Source organism: Protopterus annectens, chromosome 17.part0 (assembly GCF_019279795.1).
Source record: "Protopterus annectens isolate FY-2018-M chromosome 17.part0, PAN1.0, whole genome shotgun sequence".
Classification (NCBI taxonomy): domain Eukaryota; kingdom Metazoa; phylum Chordata; order Ceratodontiformes; family Protopteridae; genus Protopterus; species Protopterus annectens.
The window spans coordinates 404327530-404351698 of NC_056751.1; positions in this window are offsets into that span (position 1 = coordinate 404327530).

A 24169-nucleotide genomic window follows, 5' to 3' on the forward strand; every position below is an offset into this window, starting at 1 on the left:
GATCTGTTTCATCTCATTGGAAAAGTTATTGAACCTGGCTATGATGGGAAGTAGAGCAGCCAAGCTGTCAGCTTCAGGGACTGCAAGAAGGATGAAGGTCCCCCGACGGGTGTGTCAGAAGGTCTGGAACTGGGTCCAGGATCCAGGGATCCTCCAAACGATGAAGTCGAAGGAAGGGGAACAAAATCTGATGAGGCCAATGCAGGGCTATAAGGATGATGGTCCTTCCCAGGGATTTTGCTTTTTGTAAGAACCTTGGGTATCAACAGGATTGATGGAAATGCATAGAGGAGACCTGGAGGCCAACTGTGCATGAGTGCATACCTCGGGGCTTCTCCTGGAAGGGGAATCAAGGCAAAGTAGCTTCTGCATTTCATGTTCATGTAACTGGCAAAAAGGTCGCAGCAAGGCTGGCCCCACCTGTGAAATATCCTGTCCACAATTTCTTTCTTGAGGGACCACTCATAGGGCAACAAGAGCGCCCTGCTCAGTTTGTCTGCTATCACATTAGATCTCCCCGGGATGTGCGTTGCCAACAGAAAGCGCTGGGTGGAAACAGGCCACTGCCAAACTCTGAGAGCCTCTCGACAAAGGGGGTAGGATCTGGTTCCTCCTTGTTTGTTCAAATACAAGACCACTGACATGTTGTCTGTCTGAATCGCAATCGTACCCAGAGGAAAAGAGTCCTGAAAGTACTGCAACACCAAAAGTACTGCTCTCATCTCTAGGACATTGATATGCAGATGTGTCTCTTGATTGGTCCATGTGCCTTGGGCAGTCTTTCCCTGAAAATGCCCCCTCCCCACACCCTATCAGGGAAGCGTCCATGGTCACAGTGGCTACTGGAGGGGGTAGCACAAATGGGTGTCCTATCGTGACATGAAGTGAGGTCAACCACCACTGAAGGCCCTTCTTGCAAGAATTTGTGATCATTATAGTGTGATTCATGGGTAGCTCTTGATAAGACTATTGAGTGAACAACAGCCACTGAAGTATCTGCATGTGCATCCATGCTACTGGTATGGCTAGAATTGCTGCTGCCATCATGCCTAATACTTTCAGAACTTCCGATGCTGTTGCTTTGTCTTTTGATATCAGGATGCTGACATGTTGATGGATGAGAAAGACTCTTTCTATTGGAAGTCTCAGAATGGTGGTGGTGGTGTCCAACTTTGCCCCGATAAAAACAATATGCTGCGATGGCGACAAGGCTAATTTTTCTGAGTTGACTGTAATGCCCAGATGATTGCAGAGTGACAGAGTGGACACCCTGGCCTGAATGAGTTGATGTCTGGTGGTGGCGGTAAGGAGCCAATCGTCTAGGTACGGAAACACCTGGAATCCTAGACACCTCAGGTGAGCCGTGACCACTGCCATGCATTTGGTGAACACTCTGGAAGCTGTAGTGAGACCAAAGGGCAGGGCTCGAAACTGGTACTGATTGGCTCCCAGCCGGAAGCACAGGTGATTCCTGGATAGCTTGGCCATTTTTATGTGGTAGTACGCATCCTTGAGATCTATCGAGCACATCCAATTGTCTTTCCCTAAGAAGGGAAGTATAGACTGAAGCATGACCATCCAAAACTTCTCTTTCTTTATGTATTGGTTCAGTCTGCTGAGGTCCAATATGGGTCTCCAGTCCCCCATCTTCTTTGGAACCAAAAAGAGTCTTGAGTAAGTTCCGGATCCTATTTGTTCTGCTGGGACGGGTTGGATGGCTCTTTTTGCTAGCAACGTTTGGACCTCTATAGTTGCCTGTTCCCTGTAACTGGGTGAACGTCTGGGATTTTCCTTGACAGTGGAGGGGGTGTGGCAAAAGGGATGAAGTATCCTCTGGAAATGATACTTTGTACCCAGTTGTCATTTGTTATTTTGAGCCAGGCATCTGGGTACAAAGATAAGTGACCCCCAACTGCCTCCAGAGTAGGACAGTCGGGCCTCCTTTCAGGAGCGCTGGTAGGGCTTCCCAGAGAAGTGATCTCTGTCGCCCTGGTGTTGCGGACCCCCTCTGCCGCAAGGGCGGCGTCTTCCATTATTGACCCCTCCTCTGCCTCTCGAGGGGGGTTCATCACATGTGTCCTAAAAGGCTCCTTGGGCTTTTCGGAACCACATTTTTCTTCCCCTTTGACCATTAGGGTAGGGTCTGGTAGGGGTGGAAAAATTGACCCCATCAGCAGACAGAGTCTTTCCGTCCTGTTCGCACATGGTTAAGGTTTCCTTCACTTTAGGCCTGAAAAGGGACAAGCCATCAAAGGGAGTGTTCATAAAGGATGACTAGAAGGGCTCCGTGAAGGAACACAAGCGCATCCAGGAATGTCTCCTAAGAGTGATTCCTGTACCCGCTGCCCTACTCATTCCATCAGCTGCATAGGATATGAGAAGCATGGATGAGTTGACAATAGAATTTAGGGTAGCAAGCTGGGCAGCAACTTTGTCGGAGGATCCTGCAGCTACTGTATCTTGAACAGTATCTCCCAACTCCTTAAGGAGATCTCTTTGTAACCTAGTAAAATGGGTTAAGTAGTTCAGCGAATGGAGAGCAAAGGTTGCTGAATTGAACATGCACTTCCCATATCTAGCCATAATCCTGGAGTCTCTGTTAGGAGGATGGATGGACGAGGAAGTCTCAGACATTTCCGTCTTGGTGACCGCCGCCACCACCATGGCATCAACTGGAACACTTTTAGTTAAGAATGTTTTGTCAAGTGGGGCAAAAATAAATTTATTAGGCCTCCTAGGGACAGGCTCCATAGTATCTGAAGACTACCATGCCCTTTGTGAGACCAGCTGCATCAGCTCATCAAAGGGAAGAGACACCCAAGAGGTGGAGAGCTGAGATCTAAAAGCCTTCAGGAGAACTGACTCATCCTCAGTAGGGCTTTTGGACTGCCAATCACCCCTCTACCTAAGGATCTCAAGTATCTCAGCGAAGGAGATATCCTCAGAGGGGGACCATGGTGACCCTTCTGACTCATCTAAGACAGTATCCGATGTGAGAAACTCCTGTGGGGAGTCTAGGTGCTTTCTCTTGCACAATCTCTTCCTGGGAACCTCATCAGTGGTGGCCTCTGGTGAGGTCTCAGAAGAGCAGGGGCCACCCATTGGGGCTTCCTGAGGCTCTGGGTCTCTACGCTTGGTCAAGACTTGTGATGCAGAAGCAGACACAGGCACTTTTGGGGAGGAGGAGGGCAGAACCAAGGTCAAGGATGTCTTAGGAGACATGACTCTCCACATGGCATCGAAAACACCTCTTCTCCGATGCGAGGCAGCTGACGGATCTGAGGAAACCATCGACACACCTGGCATTGGAACAGTGGGCTCTGAGCCCGAGGTAGGAGCTGAGCTCATCTGAGCCGAGCCCCTGAGAGACAAAGTTGGAACCAACAAGTCAGACTGACTGTCCTCCCTGGACCCGACCAGAGAGTGTTGGCTCTGAGAGTCCTCGATAGGCACCGAGGACATCAGCATACACGGAGCTGAAGACACTGGTGCAGGCATCGTCTCTGAGTGTTCCACTAACATCACGTCTGCCTCCTCCAGCTCCGAAGGACCAGCATGGCTCAGAGGAGGAATAAAAAGAGTCGGTGCAATGGTCTTCAGCTCCGAAGCCATTTGGGTCGAAGCCAATAACATTTTGGCTAATGCCAGTGCCGACAACAGCTTCTGTACCACATGATCGACGTCCAGATCCAACAGGCTGATAGATGATCGAGAAGATCATACCGAATGTGGTACCAGTTGGAGAATAGGACTCTTCAGAGCTTCGGAGATCAGTTCCAAGACTGGGGACTGGCTCCGAAAGGAAAAGACTGTCGGCTCCGAGGGCAGTGGAGCCAAAGTTGATGACTTCTTTTATTTTTTTTGAGTCCGAAGTCTTGGAAAACTTTGACTGGAACCATCCTGGTCACTCAAAGCTTCCTGAAATGAAGGCTTCAACAAGCCTCTATCGATCAGTTTCCTCCTCCTTTCCTGCAGGACCATAGAGGAGAAGGGATGACAAATGGCACAACTGTCTTGCAAATGCAGAGCCCCTAGACAGTAAACACAGCTAATGTGGCTGTCTGTAACTGACATTTTCTGGCCACACTTTGGGCACTTTTTTAACCCAGACTTGGGGTGCTTATCTTGATCAGTCATAGTAAAGATAGAAAATATTTACTTTTACCACACAAAAAACTACAACAGTAAATTTTCACACAATAGAAAAAAATACCAGGCAAGCCTTAATAAAAGCAGGCTAAAACACACACACACACACACACACACACACACACACAATATATGATACTACACGAGCAGACTATGCAAAAACAGACAGCTGCTGAAAAACAACAACCTTATCTAAATCACAAATTTTAACAGTAGTAAAATGACTAAGCCTTATCTAAAAAAAAAAGGCTACACCACACAGACGTCTTATTACCACAACTAAGAAATGTGACAAAGGTCACTAAATAACACAGCAAGCAATAACCTATCTATATAAAGAAAGGTTTACTGTATAAAGCCTTATATAAACAACTAAAGGGTAGACAGACCACACATAGAAAGAACTACTACTAACTAGGCCTAAAAGAGACCAACTATAATTTTTAAGAAAAACAGTAAATGGGAAGGGAAAAACATACCGGAAGCTATAAGAGCTTTATAAACAATGCTAACTAACTAACTAACTATTCTAGCTATCAAAAAACTTCTTTAGAAAATTTTTAATGAAAAATTTGCTTATCTGGACCGAGCTAAATCAGAACCTCCGATCTGTTGCAGCGGCAAACTAGATCTGGGGTAACTCACAGGTGCGTCATGGGATAGGGACTTGGCCTCGAGCTATTTGAAGACCTTGAGCTTTGCAATTGGCCGTATCAGAGCAGAGGGGTCGGCTCTGATCCCATCAGTAAAGAATGAACGGCGAGATTGAACAACTTCACATAAAGTGTTTATGTCTATAGTGGCTAAAAGAATGGCAAAAGTAATACCAAAATTGATAGATATGGATCAGTGTGGTTTTGTGGAGGGGAAGCAAACATTTGACAATATTAACAGAACACTGATGATCCAGGGGGAATCAAAATGTAAGAAAGTACTTCTTTTATTGGTGGGTCTTGATGCAGAGAAAGCATTTAATAGAGTAGAGTGGGACTTCATGAGCAGTGCAACGGAAGCATTTGCTTTCCCTGATACAATTATAAGGCTGATTAGAAGAATATATGAGGGAAAAGAGGCACGAATTTCTGCTTGAGTAGTGGTCTCGAACTAGGCAGGGTTGTCTTCTTTCCCCTTTGTTGTTTGCATTATATTTAGAAACACTGGCAAAGAAAATAAAGGAATCAGAAATTCAAGGATATAATTGGTATGGTAGCCAGGAAAAGATGGCTTTATTTGCATATGATATTATTTTATACATGACAGAACCAGAAAGGGACATTACTGCATTGTGGAACATTTTAATACAGTTTCAAATCTTCTCAGGATACAAAATTAATGAAGCTAAAACAAAGGCAATAGTGGTAAATTATGTACTCACACAAATTGGTCCAACAATATCCATATTTATGGGGTCATGATAAAATGAAGTATTTAGGAGTATGGATTAGAAATTACACTGTGGTGGCAGCTAAGGATATGTGGGAAGAAACTAAACAGAAGATAATACAAAAATTGAGAAACTTGAAGTTTTGTTATATGGATACTAAGATGTTTGTGTCTTTTGGCTTTTCCCGGTTAGGGGTCGCCACAGCGGAACTCCGTTCCGCTAATGATTGGTAGTGGATTTTCACGTACCGGGTTACCAGCCCTGACACACAACCTTCAACGAAGGCACGCCCCATTCACGTATGCCTCCACACAGAAGACACTCTAGCTGAGAATCGATCGGGACAATATGGATACTAAGATACAAGCCATTAAAAGTTGTGGATAGCAATTAAAAAGAGCTGAAGGATTTCATCTGGGAAGGGAAGACAGCAAGGGTCAAGTGAGATAAGCTAATTCTACCAATAGAACAAGGTGGATTAGGATTACTTAATTTGAGGGGGTATTTTAGAGTAACACAGCTAAGGCTCTTATACATAGCACAAGCAGAAAACTATAATTCAAAGTGGAAAGGAATGATGCTGGCACAAGGAGAAAGCTCAGGAAATAAGGACAGATTGGGATTTTGGATGCAGACTTTTAAAGAGAACAACCAAAATCATACAGAGTATTATATTCATAAAATAGCAGTGAGTATTCTAAGAACCAAACCAGAATGAGAATGGAGAAAAGAGATTTTGCCGATAGGATGAATGTGGTCAGTGATACAGACAATAGGCAGGAAGGGTGCTGGAATTTATTGGAGAAAACTGGCAAAGGAACCAATGTATTGGGAGCAAATAACTACAAATGGAAATTTAATAGAATGGGAAGAGGGCAAGAATTTATTTGGACTGCAGGCTAGAGACTGCCTTCCTATCAAGGACTGATATCAGAGTATAGGCAAAGAGAAAGAAATAGGGGGCTCCTAAATGAAAGCCCATCACTGGTAGAGTTTTTAATAGAATCTAGTTAAAAAAGGAATAATTAGTAAAGAATATAAAATATTTCATGATAATTATAAGAAACAGTCAGAGAAGCTTAGAAAAGATTGGGAAAAGAGACTGGATAAGCAATTCACAAAGAGACAATGGGGGGATATATGTATATCTCCCAAATATGCAACAAAGTCTAGAAGATTTAGGATCTTTGCCTGGAAATGTTTACATAGGTATACTTATACCCCAATTAGACTGCAAATAATTTTTCCTCAGGTGGATAGCAAATGTTGGAAGTATGACAGGCAAGAAAGAGGTATCTGTGAACATATTTTTAGGAGTGTAGTGAGCTGGCAGACTTTATGGATTCCTTGCAGACCGCTCTGTCGGAGATAACGGGTGCACAGATTGGACTGACTGGGGAGATGATTTTTTTGAGTTATGCTACAGAATCAGAATTGTCTAGACATAGTAAAGCCTTGCTGAGTCTAATTATGGTGGCTGCCAAAAAAGCAATTACTAGAAAATGGAAATCAAAGTCTAGACCAAATTTACTAGAAGTAGTGCATATAGTAACAGAGATAAAACAAATGGAATTGAGATATTCAGAAAAGGGAAGGAGCAAACTACATAGGAAAAAGTGGAAATTGTGGGAACAATATATGCAGAGCAGGAATGAAGTTTAAGAGACAGGATTTGAATGAGCCATATAATGCTTAACTGACAATAACTGGATGGTTTATAAATGATGTATAATGTTTCCAACTACAGTTGTTTCAGTGGTGTCTGTGACATTAAATGTTTGAAACTAAAGTGGTATCATTTTGTATGTTTTTTATTTATATAAATGTAAGACTGTCTGTCATATGTGAAAACTTAATAAAGATATTTTTGAATGTTCTTCTGCAAACCCAAGTGAAAAATCCCTGACATTTTGAAAAAGTACAAAAATAAGGGTTCCTATTAAATGACTGAAGACGCATTATTTTGAATGCGTCTTGGTCGAACTTGAAAGCATAAAAAGGCAAAATAACGAAATGGCATATAAGCAAATTCTTTCCCTGGGAAAGAAATCGCTTGGCTGCTTCCATTACTTTGCCGTTTTCGTGACTGTAGTGCAATCTCTGAGTTGGTATATTTAAGTAGGGGGTGGGGGGGGGGCTGAAGCCACCCACTTTATGTAATGTTTTAAATTTTTTTTTTTTTTGTGGAACAGCGATTTTTTTTTTCCCTTGGAAAAAAATCGCTGTTCTAAGCATTTGAGATTGTAAGCTTTCACTTACATGGGTTCGATAAATCATTGTTCGCTTTTTTAAGCATTCGATGGTCTTACATAGACCCAAAATAAGCACATCATCTAAATAAGGAAAATGTGAATACCTTGCAGTCTGCAATAGGCTATCATTGGAGCTGGACATTTTGAAAACACCCTTGGAGCAGTGTATAATCCAAAGGGTAATGCAGAAAACTCACAGTGTAATCCAGACACAAAAAAATCTTAAGAAACACTTGAAATCTGAGGCTATTGGAATTTGACAAGTATCCTTTAATTCTAGAGTTGCCAAAAAAACTGAAAGGGAGGACAAGAGGTAACAGGTTGTAAAGAGGCAGTACTTTGAACTTTGGAATTTTCACAAAATGGTTGAAAAAAGAAAGCTCGAGGACTGGTCTCCATAGTCTTTCTTTGGTACCAGAAACCTCCTTGAATATAAACTCCTTCCCATAAGACAGAGAGAGAAACATATTCTATTACACTCTTGGGGCAGTAGATGCTGAATGATGTGAAGTAAAAAAAAATAATTTGATAATATTGGATGAGGAGGAATCCCCTGAAAAGAAGGTATGGACTCCTACTGCCATCTATTCCCCTGAAAGGTAACTCTTAGAACCCATTTGTCTGAGAATATTCATAGTCAAGGAGAAAATGGAAAATCAGATTCTGTGGGGAGAATTAATGAGTTGCTAGAGCAGGGGAGTTACATTTTTAGATAGTCCTTTCTGACTTGATGGACTCTCCTTGTTTTTCAGAGTCACCCCCTTCTTCTTAGAGCTTCTTCGATACTGTTTCTTGAATGTTTGCTTGGCTGAAGTTTGCTAAGACTGCTTATTTCACTTTTTATAATAGGATCTTGAATTAGAGATGAAATCTGTAACAAACTTTGAGAAGGAAAGCTGAAAATTCAGACATCCTTTGAATCAGTTTCCTCTCTCATGACATTTTTTCAGGACCTCAGCAAACAGATGGTCCAACTACAACCTTCCTGTCAAGAGCAGAATTCAAAATTTCAGCTTTTGCATCTTCATGCAAATGTTGAGACTGTAACCATGCAAATCTTCACACAACAGACCCAGTAACTGTTGTTGTGGAAGAATGATAAGCTGAGTTATAAGAATACTTCAAAGAAATTTTGGTTACTTGAGAAAAAGAAGCAATGCTCTAGAGCATTTAGAGAAAATTTACCCTCAGATGAAGGAAAACTGGCAGCAATGTTCCCAATATTATCACAAAAAGCAAGCAAAAACTTGTACACGTTAGCCTGGCAATTATTAATTCTGAAAATAAGAGTGACAGAAGCATATACATTTTTTTCCAAATTTATCAAAAGCTTTCCCAATATTATCACAAGAAGCAAGCAAAAACTTGTACACGTTAGCCTGGCAATTATTAATTCTGAAAATAAGAGTGACAGAAGCATATACATTTTTTCCAAATTTATCATAGGCTTTCCAATCCTTACCAGAGGGAGACGGATTAGCATTAAATTATTTAGCTGTAGAAGGTTTTGTCAAATAAATCACTGCATGGTCAGGTCTGGGATTAGAAAATACGTATTTATAAGACTGAGGAACCATATAAAATCTGTTTACTTTCTTAGGGGCTGCAGGCTGCCTGTCAGGCACATTGCATGCTGTAATAAAAGCATCTTCCAAAGCTTTAAAAACAGGAGGAATAGCAATAGGCTGAGGAAATTCCACTTGTAATTAATCATATTTTTCAGAGAAATTAGAATGTTATATTGTTATCACTGAAAATGCTGATTCATTGGAGAGGTGGTTTCAGAGAAAGAAAATTCTTCATAGGAAAAATCTAAAGAAATACTCTCTTCAGAGTCAGAGTCTGTTGGCGGAGGAGAAATAACTACATTTGTTCCCTCCAATTCCATTCTCTTTCATTACATTAAGACTATTCAGAAGCACAATAACTTATTTTTTCTTACCAATAGAACTAGAATGTGAAAGTTTAAGAGTATGAATTCAGGCTTGAGACAAGCCTAATAAATCTTCCCTATCCAGAGTAACAAAGACAGGGGAAGATAAATGTTTAATTTTCTGCTTCTTTCTACCATGGAAGCAGCCTGTCTCATGTCAGGGACATCAAGGACATCACTCCAGGAAATAGACATCTTGGCTGGGCCAGACAGAGAAGAATTCCCCACTCCTTTTGAGACCAACAAGAATGATTCTCCTATCCCACAGAGGGTACTCTAACAGCCACAGAGGACATGTCTAACTCCTGGTCCATGATGGCTGAAGGGGCTATACCAGAGGAGACCAGGGAATAAGATGAGTGGTCTGAGGAACCTGAAATGGCCTGCTGAAGTGGTAACAGATGTCTAATAATTTCTTTTTCTTGTGTCTACAAGAAGGAAGAACTAAGAAACTGGTAAGTTGTTACATGAGTAAGCTGAAAAAGAAGTGTGAAATGCAGTAACAATATCAGCAAAATGTCTATAATAGGCAGTTATCAAAAATAAGTATTTACGCAAAAAATAAGCACGGAAAAGCACAAAAAAAAACTTGGCTAGGTCCCAAAAAAAGTTTTATAAAATTCTTACTAATAAAAGTTAAAGCACATTTATTTAATATAAAAGTTTATATAAAAACAGAAAAATAAGCAAACAGGTTTACCTGACAAGAATGTCACATGACAGTTCCAACAAAACATTTACCCTAAAAACAGTTGTTTAATGATGTACTGTTTCTTGATAAAATAATAAAAGTGAAAGCCCCCCCCCCCCAAAAATGGAAATTATATGCCCAGCTATGGAGAAATGCTAAACAACTTTCAATCCTTGGTCCTCTAACAACTAATTTTAAATATTATATATGCTGTTATACAGATAATACACAGAATCTAGTATATCTAGAAATGTGTCGGGAGGGTGGCTTAATGGCTAAGGTGTTTGCCTTACAAACACAAGGTGCAGGGTTTGAGTCTCACAAGGGATAATTGGCTAGGCTTAAAATGGCTAGCAAGGGCAGTTAGCTTAGTACTAAACTATGAACCTATGTACTGAATGCACACGTTTCTATGATAGCAAAACAAATTGGCACTTGAAAGAGAGAATTATAATCACCAGTGTTATCAGAAAAGGTAATGAGAATAATGTTTTAGCAAGACAAGTCATTAAAAAAGATATTATGCACAATTTTACTACAAATAGCACATGTAAATATACATGGTGGTGATATTAAGAATAGCAGAGAAATACGTATATGAACAGATTACAAGGTTAAATGTCATTAATGAATTTGGTTTAAATGATTGTTATAACATTAAACCAATTTTAAATTGCAGAAAGCTTAAGACACTGGCTGGTGTGTTTTTAATTGCTTTAATTGTTGGATTAATTGTGTATTGGAAAGTATTTAAATGTTTTGGTTATTATGAGTTTTATAAAACTTGAAAAGCATTTTTAGAAGTGAAAGTGTTTGTTATGAGTAAAGGTTCTCTTCACACAAGATTCCTGCCTGTGCGTTCCATTTTGGAATTCTGATGCTGGTATTAGTCTCACAGGGGGATTTACTCATTTATGTCTTTTTTGTTTGAGTTTTGAGTAATCCTAGACATGATATAACCTATATAGCTTACACTACTGCAACAGATATCCATGCAACGGAAGAGGTATTCGCAATGGTTAAAAATGTTAGAATATGCAGGAAAAAAGGCAAGTAGATTTATTGACTGTTTCGGATCTGATTGAGTAGCAACTTTTGGTATAAAAAACTGTTTTTTGAGTGATATTGTGGTGTTGCGGTAGCATTGTCACCTTATAGCAAGACGTTGTCCCATTCGATTCTCAGCTAGAGCGTCTTCTATGTGGAGACATACGTGAATGGGGCGTGCCTTTGTTGAAGGTTGTGCGTCAGGGCTGGTAACCCGGTGCGTAAAAATCCATTACCAATCATTAGCGGACCGGAGTTCCGTTGTGGCGACCCCTAACCTGGAAAAGCCGAAAGACACAAACAAAAATCTTTGCAAAAAGCTGTTCCTCTCCAGCTAAAATTAGAGTTATATGTGGACATCCATGCAATGGAAAAAGGTATTCGCCATGGTTAAAATGTTAGCATATGCAGGAAAAAAGACAAGCAGATTTACTGACTGTTTCAGATTTGATTCAGTAGCAACATTTAGTATAAAGAACAGTTTTTTTGAGTGACACTTTTTTCTTTGTGACAAATGAGAAAGGGAGGTTTGACAGAAAGGAACTGCAACACATAAATCCTGCTTGCAGAAGTTATGCCACTTATAAAGCGGTCTTTCAGGACAGAAACTTCTGGTCTGCAGAACGAGGAGGGTGCAATAATAGAGCAGTGATCTTTTCACACATAAAGAAAATATTCCATGGAGGGGCAGAATCTTAAACATCAGGCCTAAAGTAAAAGTTACCACATAAGAAGGCTTTGCAGACCTTAAGTGAGGCAAATAAAGTTGAATCCAGCCCAGAATAAAAGTTGGCTATAGTATCCAAAAAAGAGTATCTCATAACAGAAGGAAAAATTTCAGATAAATAGAAAATAGGACAGTGCCAAAATAATATGGGATGTGAAGGGATCTGTCTTTTGTGGCCACCTAGAGAATCTTGAATGCCATGAGACCCAGAATCCATAGGTATTCCCTCACCATAACAGAAGTCTGAGTGGAAAAACCCTGGGATAGATTGAAATAAAGTTCTGTTTATTTCTGTAGAAGAAAAGCTATTTGTACTGAGATGTCTAGCAGGAACTCAAGAAACAAAATCCTGAATGATAGATTCAGAAAAGACTTTTGAATGTTCACTTGGAACCCCTGTCTGTGTAGAAGATATGCTACCCAAGTGGGAGTTTCCTGACACTTTGAAAAAGACTGCAAAGATAAGCAAGTTCTTCAAGTATGGAAAAATGTGGATACCCTGTAACCTGCAATGGGGTTATGAAAGGAGATATCCACTTTATGAAAACTCTTGGAGCAATGGATAGCCCAAAGAGTAAGGCAGAGAAAAAAGAATGTATGTACTTACCGTAATGTTCCATGTTTGTAGTCCATCTCGCCTACATTCTTGCTGGATAGGGTTCGGAGCCAATCCTTGGCTCTGACTCAGCCGATACTAAAGCTGAAGAGCTTTAACTAGTTCGAGGCTAACCCCTATCCTAGGGTGCCTCACTGCAATTCCCTAGATCTTGTTTGCAAGAAAGTAGATAGGTACATTATAGTCAGTAACTATGAATAACTATGCCCATACAAACAGAATACTCTGTATTACTATCCATGCAGGTGGACAGACAACTACAACCAGGTCAGACAGCATAATGTATAGTCCACCAGTTCCTCCAGGAAACAGGAAGGGGGAAGGAGGGAGGGACACAAGAATGTAGGTGAAATGGACTACAAACATGGAACATTATGGTAAGTACATAACTTTTTTATGTTATGTAGTAGTCCTATCTCACTGTAATTCTTGCTGGATGGGACAGCATCCCTAGCACCTTTATCTCGGGTGGCTCAAGTGAAGAGACTCTTCAGCACAGTGGACCCAAAGGATGACCTGTCCCGGGAGGCCAAATCCAATTTGTAATGAGTGACAAAGGTATGAGGTCTTGGTCAAGTAGCTGCTGCACAAATGGTATCAATTGGGAGTTTAGATCTAAAGGCATATGAAGTAGATACTGATCTGGCTGAATGACCTTTTGCTTTGGCTGGTAATTGCTTGGCAGTAGCTTTGTAAGCAAAGGAAATGCAGTCTGAAAGCCATTTAGACAAGTCGACCTTAGAAACAGGCAATCCTTTATTTTTGACTGAAAATGAAACAAATAATTGGTCAGATTTTCGAAATTCTTTAGTCCTGTGCAGGTAAAAACCTGAGAATTCTGTGGACATCCAGTTGGTGTGGTCTGTATTCTGATTTATTAGAATGATTTGGGAAGAAAACTGGTAGTTCGATAGTTGTGTTGAGATTATGCTCTGAACATACCTTAGGAAGAAAGGAAGGATTAGTTCTAAGTGAGACTTTATCCTTATGGAACACAATGTAAGGAGGTCGAATGGTAAGGGCTTGTAATTCAGAAATTCTCCTGGCAGACATTATAGCCACTAAGAACAATGTCTTCCAAGACAAGAATTTCAGATCTGATGAAGAAGAGGGTGCAAAGGGTGGAGAAATTAAAGATGTAAGAACTAGGTTTAGGTCCCAGGGCTCCGATGGTTGCCTGATTGGAGGCCTGAGAAGGAGGGCTCCTTTCAGAAACGTTTTGCATAAAGAGTGGGACATGATTGGATTTCCCATGAAGCTAAAATGATAATTAGAGATGGCAGCTAACTGAACTCTAATAGTAGCAGCTGCAGCTCCTTCATGAAAAAGAGATGCCAGGAAGGACAGGATAGACTCTATAGGAGCTGAGTAGGGGTCTATGCCTAGGTTTGCTGCCCAAGTGGAGAACCTTTTCCATTTACTGGAATATAATTTCCGGGTGGAAGGTTTGTGTGAAGAAATCAGAATGTGTTTGACTGAAGGGGAAAGGGAAACACACCTGGCTATTCATGGAACTGGAGCAGCCATGCTGTCAATTTCAGGGCTTGGACAGTAGGGTAGAACTACCCTGATTGATGAATCAGGAGGTCTGGAGATGGTTCCAGAATCCATGGTTCCTCCAAGAGTTAGGGCCACAGGAAGGGGAACCAGATTTGGCGAGGCCTGTAAGGAGCAATGAGGATCAGGGTACTCAACAGTTTTGTTTTCTGAATTACTTTTGGAATGAGAGAAAAGGATGAAAAAGCATAAAGGAGTCGCGGAGGCCAATTGTGGACCAGAGTGTCCCTGGGTGACATCCCTGGATGGGGAATTAGGGCAAAGTAGCTGCTGCATTTGGTGTTCATGTATGTGGTGAATAGGTCACAGCAAGGCTGGCCCCATTTGTGAAAAATCTCTTCTGCAACTTCTGAATTCAGGGACTACTCGTGAGGCATCAGAATTGCTCAACTGAGTTTGTCTGTTACCACACTGGACTTCCCCGGGATGTGCATTTTTTTTAGGTTTACTGTAATGCCTAATCTGGCACACAAGGATAGAGTCTCGTCCCTGGTTCTGATTAGTTGGTGCTTGGTGGTAGCAGTGAGGAGGCAGTTGTCTAGATACGGAAACACCTGGAATCCTTGACATCTCAGGTGAGCCGTTACCACTGCCATGCATTTGGTGAACACTCTGGGGGCTGCAGTGAGGTTAAAGGGCAGTGTTTGAAACTGAAAATGACTGGCTCCCAGCCAAAAGCGTAGGTGTCTTCTGGACACCTGTCCATTTTGATGTGGTAGTACGCGTCCTGAAGATCTATTGAGCACATCCAATTGTCTTTCTCGATAAAGGGAAATACCGACTGCAGAGTGAGCATTCGGAACTTTGATTTCTTTACAGACTTGTTGAGTTTGCTGAGATCTAGAATTGATCTCCAGTCCCTTGTCTTTTTTGGAGCTAAAAAGAATCGTAAGTTCCAGATCCTATTTGCTCTGTGGGGACTTCTTGGATGACTCTCTTTTTTGCAGCAACGAGATGACCTCTGATGTTGTACGGTCTAACTGAATGGGTGGCACGTCTGGTAGAGACCAGTTTACCGGGGGATCGGAAACAAAGGGAATAAGGTAACCTCTGGATATTATGGTTTGTACCCAATGATCTTGGGAAATTTGTAGCCAGGTGCTTGGGTACAGTGAAAGACGACCCCCGACTGCCTCCAGAGATGGACAGTTGGGCAACCCCTCAGGGGCGATGGAAGGGACGATCAGAGAAAGAATCTCTGTTTCCCTGATATTACGGACCTCCTCTGCCACGAAGGCGGCATCTTCCATTATATCCTTCCCCTCTGCCTCTAGGAGGAGGGTTGACCTTGTGCCTGAGGAAAACCTTTTTGGGATTTATGGAACCACATTTTCCCTCCTGTTTGACCCTTGGAATAGGGTCTAGAAGGAAGGGAGAAACGGACTCTGACAGCAGATAAGGTTTTCCCTTCCTGCTCACAACTGGTCAGAGTCTCTTTTACCTGCGGTCCAAAAAGAGTTGAACCATCAAAGGGGACATTGGTAAAGGAAGACTTAAAGGATTCCATGAAGTTACATAGACGCATCCAGGAATGTCTCCTAAGAAATTCCTGCTGCAGCTGCCCTGCTCGCTCCATCCGCTGCATAGGAAAGCAGCCTCATGGAGGAGTTAGCTATAGATGTAAGGGTGGAGAGCTGCGCAGATACCTTATCTGTGGATCCCAAAGCTACTGAACCCCGAAGGGTGTCTCCCAACTACTTCAGGAGATCCCTTTGAAGTCTATTAAAATGGGATAGGTAATTCAGCGATCTTAAGGAAAATGCCACTGAAGAGAAAGTACGCTTTCCATATCTATCCATCCTCCTGGACTCCTTATTAGGAGGATGGATATTAGAAGATGTCTCAGATAACTCCTGTTTTGTGGCTGCTGCTACCACCATAACATCAACAGGATCTCCCTTAGAAAGAAACGACTTATCTTCCAGAGCAGCCATAAATTTGTTTGGCCTCCTTGGGACAGGCTCCACTGTGTTCAGGGAGGTCCAGGCTTACCGGGATATGACCCCCAACAGCTGGTCATAAGGCAGTGCTACCCAGGAGGGGAAAGGTTGGGAAACAAAGGCCTCAAGGTACACTGATTCATCCTCAGTATGGTTAGAGGTCTTCCAATCACCCCTCTGTCTAAGGATTTCAAGGATGTTAGAAAAGAAGACATCCACAGAGGGGGATCTAGGGGACCCTTCTGACTCATCCAAATCGGTGTCTGATGTGACAGACTCAGGTGAGTCAATGTGCCTCCAATTACAAAGTCTCTTCCGAGGAAGCTCCCCAGTGGGATAATCTGGGGAGGTCTTGTAAGAGAGGACACCTCCAATGGGGGCTTCTTGAGTCTCTGGTTCCCTACACTGAGGGGGTGGCAGGGGAGAAGAGGCTGCTGGTGAGACATCAGGTCCAAAGGCAGGGCTTTGGCACTGGACAAAGCTTTCCCTATTGCTTTGAAGGCCTTTTCACCCCAACTCTGAAGACAGCCTCCATTCCGAGGAGATGGAAAGTCGGCTCCGAGCAGGAGGGACAGGTTCCAAAGCAGACATGGGAACAGAGCTCAGTTGAGATGAAGCACTGAGAGGGAGGGTCGGTTCTGAAGAAAAAACGGGGTGACTATCTCTCTCGGAGTCGACCTGAGAACGTCGGCTCCCAGATCCCTTGGCTCCAGGCTGAGCCGCAGAGGATAGAGTTATCAGTTTCAAGGAAGCAGGAAGAATTCTCGGAACCAAAGGATCCAACACAATAGAACCCGAAGTGTTTGGCTCCATGGGTGAAGCAGTTGGGAGGAGGAGCAGTAGTCTGTAGAAGGGATGGCTCCAAAGCCTTTGGGTCCAGAAGAGCTAACTTTTTAGCCAGAGCCGGGTCACACAGCAACCTCTTCACCACCCGCTCAATGTCCTCATCTGAAAGTGTCCTGGAGGAACAGGTGGAGACAGAAGGAGATCTCCTCCTTTCTAAAATAGGAGACCTCAACATTGGTGAAACAGGGTCGATAATTAGAGAGTGTCTCGATACCGAAGGTTGCCTTGGCACCGAAGAAACAGACGGCACCGAGACAGAAAAAGCTGAATCGCAGCCAGAACTCCTTGGCTCCATCGCTTTAGACTTTTTAGACGGCTTCGATGCTGGAACCAAAGATTTTCTCTTCACAGTTTGGAGAGCTGTCTGACCAAATTCCAGCTGTTCCTGGAAGGAACTGGTCATTCATAAGACCCCTGTCTATTAATTTACGTTTCCTCTCATTAAGAACCCTAGTACTGAAGGTATGGCAAAACATACAGGGTTCTTGTAAGTGAGCCTCTCCCAGACAGTACACATTTTTTGTGAACACTTGTCACATTTCTTGAACAAGAACCGAGACAGAAGAAGCTGAATCGCAGCCAGAACTCCTTGGCTCCATCGCTTTAGACTTTTTAGACGGCTTTGATGCTGGAACCAAAGATTTTCTCTTCACAGTTTTGAGAGCTGTCTGACAAAATTCCAGCTGTTCCTGGAAGGAACTGGTCATTCATAAGACCCCTGTCTATTAATTTACGTTTCCTCTCATTAAGAACCCTAGTACTGAAGGTATGGCAAAACGGACAGGGTTCTTGTAAGTGAGCCTCTCCTAGACAGTACACATTTTTTGTGAACACTTGCCACATTTCTTGAACTCCGAGGGGCGGTGTTCCTTATGTTCTCTGTCTTTCTCTTTGGACATGCTGACAAAGAAAAACAAGGCTAACAACAATTTCCAATAACAATAACACTAACTATAACTAACAGTAAAGTTATGAAGAGAAAAAAAGTTTTTTTTTTTTAAAAAGGAGAAAGGACTACCATACAGGGAGGAAAGGCCCTCTAATTTAAATGGGCAACTACGGCCCTCTAACTAAAATGGGCCGTACAATCCTAAAAAATGGAATAGGGGATCAAGCACTCAACAACAAACACACAGGTAACAACTAACAACTATTAAAGGTAGAAAGTGAGAAAAAGGACGAGAAATAACAAGATTTATCAAAAAATCTTCTACTTAGCCAACGAGCCAGTAAGGAGACAACCTCGGAGCTTTCACAGCAAACGAGATCTGAGGGAATTGCTGTGAAGCACCATAGGATAGGGGTTAGCCTCGAGCCAGTAAAAGCTCTCGAGCTTTAGTATCGGCCGAACCCCATCCAGCAAGAATTATGGCGAGATAGGACTACATAACATCGAAAGTTATGCACTTAACATAATGCTAGACCTAAATTGTCTTCTTCCACCTGGCTCCACATATGGGTTATCAGATCCAAATGGATCTGACCTCAGCTCCTTTTTTCAGGCTCTTGGATCCAAGGGTCAGGCTCTTCCCCTAACCATAATTCTATTTTGTTCCTAGAATATCTCAGATCGAGTTACCCATTTGTATCAAATATCTTGTCTAAAAGGCATACACAATTTTAATATCATACCAGTGCTGAGAAGGGAGAAAAGGTAGCTGAAGGCTGAATGTGTGACAAGGTCCAATCAATCAGTCAAGACCAATAGATGAGAATTTGGTTAGGGGGACAGAGGGAAATTGAGGTGGACAAAAGAAGACAACATTGATCTAGCATTATAGTACATAGCATTCATATCCAATGTTTTCTTTTCCATCCTATTCAATGTATGAGACTGATTCCCCAGGTACTAGTACTCCAGGGTGTTCTCATGGAAGAATATTCTGAAGAATGGTGAAACCAAAAGATGCACGGGATCTAGAATGAATGTTCAGCCTATAGTGAGCTACAAACGTATGAACACTAGACCAAGTAGCTGCAGCACAAATACTGTCTTTGGGAACTCTAGTAAAATAAGCATTGGAGGCTGTTACTGCTCTAGATGAATAAGCTTTGGGTTTGTGTGGAACAGACAAACCTTCTTCCTTATAGACAAAGGTAATACAATCAGAGAGCCACCTGGACAGCATGAGTTTACAGATGCCTTGTCACAACTTAGACTTTAAGAAGGAAATAAAAAGTTGATCTGTTTTTCTGATTCCTTTGGTATGATATAGGTAAAATCTCAATTGACAGTGAATATCCATCAAGTGGAAGATATATTCACTGTTGTTAGAAAAATTTGGATGGTAGACTGATAGCTTAATCTTCTGGTTTAGTGAAGCCTCAGAAACCACTTTGGGAAGAAATTTGGGGTTAGTCCAAAAGGGCACCTTATCCTTGTGAAAAACTAAGTGTGGGATGTGCAAAATAAAGTTTGAATTTCTGAAATTCTCCAGACAGAAGTGACAGTGACTAGGAAGATAGTTTTCCAAGACAGAAATTCCAGATCTGAAGATGCTGCTGGTTAAGAAGGGAACTGATTAAAGTCTGATGAATCAAGGTAATACTATAAGGAGGAACTGGATCTATGATAGGGGATCTGAGCAGAATGTTCCTTTTAAGAAAGCCTTAGAGAGTTTCAGAGATGCAATAGGATTCTAGTTTTCCCCAACATGAAAACTGGATATGACTTCTAGTTGAACTTTAATAGTGGAGAAACTGACATCTTCCAAGAAAAATCTGCTAGAAAATACAAAGAAGATGGGAGAGATGCAGAGGAAGGATCTATGCCTTTAGAAGAAGCCAAGAAAGTGAATCTTTGCCATTTACTCCTGTAAATCTTTCCTGTGTTAGGTTTCTGGGAAAACGATAAAATATGCATAACCGGGCTGGAAAGACTGGCTTCCCTGGCTATCACTGTAACTGAAGGAACCATGCAGTTAACTTTAGGGTTTTCAGATACCAGTGCAGCTGGCCAGATGGGTTAGATAGAAGGACTGTAAGAGTATCTGGCATCTTATTGAACAGTGTTTCAGATGAAGCCAAAAGAAGGGAAATGAAACCTGCCAGAAAGGGGGCAGTTAGAATCACCGTTACCTTACACCTGATCCCTTTCTGTAGAAATATGGTTAATGGGGGAAGAGGTGTAAAGGCATACTGAAGACCTGAGGGCCAACTGTGGAGTAGAACATCTCTCTGTGACTGTCCTATTGGGGATATCAATGCAAAGTAGCTGCTGCATTTGGTATTTAGCTGGTAGGTGAAAAGGTAGCAGCATTTCTAACCCCAGTGACTGAAAATCATAGAAGCCACTGACAGATTGATGGATGACCCATGAGGCAGAAGAATAGACCAGCTCAGTTTGTCTACCAAGACACTGGAACTCCCAGGGATGTGCATTATCACTGGAAAGCACTGAGAAGATATTGCCCACTTCCACACTCTCATGGCTTCCCAGCATAAAAGGTATGTTTGCTGATATACCAGACATCTCCAAGATAGTGAAGACTGGTCTCTGTCATGGACCATGTGCCTTGGAATATCTTCCCTTTAAAATGCCCTCCAACCTAGAAGGGAGCGATCCATGCTCACAAAGATGACATGTCCAGAATGGGCCTGAGGTCCTCCAGCCTTTTTTGGAACTAGAAATAATCTTGAATAAACTCCAGATCCTCTCTGGTCTGGAGGGATTTCTTGGATGACTCACTTATTTGCAGTTATGACACTTCTGCTGCTGTTAATTCATTCTGGCTGTATGAAATTCAGGAATTTTCTTTTTGTTTGTTGGGGGAAAGCAAAGGGAATAGCACAACCTCTGGTGATTATCTTCTGTACCCAAGCATCTTGAGTGATGGCTAGCCAGGAATGAGGGTGCAGAGATAACTGCCTCTGACTGCCTTCAAAGTGCAGCAGTTGGGCAACCATTTAGGAGCACTGAAAGGATTTCTCAGTAAAGAGACCTCAACAATCTTGATTCTGTGGTTCACCTCTGCACATTGGGCAACATCCATTAAAGTTATTCCTCCCTTTGCCTCAGGGAGGCTCTGTAAATAAAAGTATCTGAGGCAAGATTCTGGGACTTACAAAACCAAAGTTTCTTTTCACCATTCTGGTTCTGAGAAAAATCACTTGGGTGTGTAAAAATATATGTCTATAGCAGACACAGTCTTGCCCTCCTGCTCACTTCTGGTTATTGTGGTTATTGTCTATTTTACCTTTCATCCAAATAGTGTTGAACTATCAAAAGCAGCATTGATGAAGGATGTCTTAAAGCTCTCTGCAAAACTGCAGAGATGTTTACAGGCATGCTGACACACAGTAATGCCAACGCCTGCTGCTCCTGCAGTGACATCTGCCATGTTGGAAAATAGGTATGTGGACACATTAGACATGGACTGTAAGGATAGCTGTTACCCTATAGTTCTCTGAATGTCTGCAGATAAATTACCAAATAGAGATTTGAAAAGTTCCCTAGTCCAAACCCTCTGAAACTGTGTCATGTGAATCGGGTAGTTTAGCATGCAAGCAGCAAACATCGTCTTTCCAAATCTGTCCAATGCCATGGACTTCCTGTTAGGGATACGAACAGAGGTGCTGTCTTTGGAAAGCTCCTTCTTATTGGCTGCTGGTACCACCAATGTATCTACTAGGGGACCCTTGCTCCAATGTGTCCTGTTCCTAGGGGACACTGCATTTTAAATGGTTTTATGTGAGGGTTATCAATGAGCATATCAATGGGTGGAACCACCCAGGCAGTAAATGAGCCAGCCCCAAAAACCTTCAGGAATATCAACTCCTCTGAGGAGGGGGCTTTGAATGACAACCCCCCTGCTACATCAATTTTAGGATCTCTCCAAATGAGACATCTTCCAGGGTGGGCTTTGTGTACCCCTCCCCCTTCCTCTTAACTGGAGTCTTCAGTGAGTGACTCCTAAGAGTCTAAGTGCCTCCATTTGCAAGGTCATTTCCTGTGACTTTCTTCAGTGGGATGCTCTGGAGGAGGTTCAGAATCAGAATGTGGAACTCATCAAGCAAGGACCCTCAAGGCTTATTGAGGCTGGTTGTCCCTAATGGATAGAATGTGTGGCAGGCACCACAGGATCCAGAGAGAGTCAAGATGATGCTGAGTGCATGTTAGCAGCCTCCTGTCTAGATCTAGGGAGAACCCTTTCAAAAGCTTCAAGCACTGAACCTGAAATTGGTACTGAAGATGACTTCCCAAGACCTGAAGTTCCTAAGGAAGGAACATCCCTGACCCTGATCTGTCTAAACTCTGAAGCCAACATCACAGCCAAACTATCTACAGCCAAAGCACCCTGAGGTAGAGATGGTTCTGTTAACTTCAGAGTTGAACTCAACCCACGTATCTTGGCCATGACCATTTGCTCTGACAGGCTTCACTATCTGATGGTGCTGGATTCAAATGGGTAAGGAACACTGATGGAGTCAAAGCATGAGCCTTTCTTGACTCCAAAAAGGGCGTCTCATGGGCATCACTCAGAGCCATAAACACCATATCTGAAAGTCAGACTGGAGAAGGAGTAACCAAAAAGGAGATGACTGGAAAAGACCTGGAGACCCATGGGGGAAGTGATGGGAGGATCCCTAGCTGAGTCTAAGTCCAAAGAAACTTCCTCATCATCTTATCAACAATCGTTTCAGAAAGGATGCTAGACAAATGAAAGGACCTATATGAAGAATCCACGGAAGGTGGTCTGGAAGATCGATGTCTTTTCTGGAGTATAGAAGAGTGGAGTTGAGTGAGGACTGTCTGGCTCCAGAGAAAAACAGCATACTGGAGATGGTGCTAAGACCAAAACATGCTCCTGTCCTGATGCTGGATTCAACAGGATTCTTCTGGGTCAGATCCGACTGGGGATCAGACCTGGAGAATTCTTTCTAGGTCATTTTCTGCTTCTCTTTTTCTTTCTCCTTACTCTTTTCTCTGTCATTCTCCTTGACAGGCTTAACTTGCCCAATTTCTTAGAAGAAGGAGAAGCTGAAGTGGATGCCATCCATTAGAGCCCTGGCCCCAAAGGAGGCACAGGAGTCACAGTAAACATTTAAATGGTTTGCCCCCAAAGAATAACTGCATAGATTGTGTGGATCAGAACTTGAGCTCACAGGCACAACACTTTTGAAGTCATTGGCCTTGTCAGATATTTTAAAAGAAAGAACAAATACAGGCACAATTACAGCTACCAAATAACAATACAGAAACTACTAGAGACAAAAGCTAGTAGAAAGTGATTGTAAAAGATATAAAAAAAAATTGAGTTAGGAATGTAAGAAAGCAATGGATTTATACACACACACACACACACACACATATATATATATATATATATATATATATATATATATATATATATATATATATAGGTTCGTACTAGGCTATCTGCCCTAGGGCATTTATAAGCCTAGCCAGAGTGTGTTGGCTTTCACCACCCCTTAGGATGAGAATACTACGCCCATTTAGGGTTTAGTTTACTAAATATATATAATATATATAATATATAGTATATATAAATATACATATATCTGTATGGGTCTGGGACTAATGAACAAATGGCCGTTTCACCGAATCTGAAATGGCCGTGCATACTTACGCGAAAGTGATTTTCACCGAAGGAGCACTTTCACGTAAGTATGTCTGAATGTAGAGGGAGTTGTGGGGGAGTGACTGTCGCGGAGATCGTGCGGTTAATGGAATTTTTCCCTTTTCCCCACTGTAGTGCAATCTCAGAGTGAGAATAATAAAATAGGGTGTGTGTGGGGGCATGGGGGGGTGCCCTGCATAAATGCTTTTTATTATTTTTTAAAGTTTTGTTTTTAACGCGCTTTAACAAAAGTGCTTTTCGGTAAAAGCACTTTTGTTAAAGTGTGTTCGGGTAAGTTGGATTTGGACTGTTGAACTTTCGGTCAACAGTCCTAGATATATATATATATATATATATATATATATATATATATATAGATATATATATATAGTTCCCCTTCAAAACAGCTAATTCTCATAACATCGAAACTCAAAACACTGAGACCA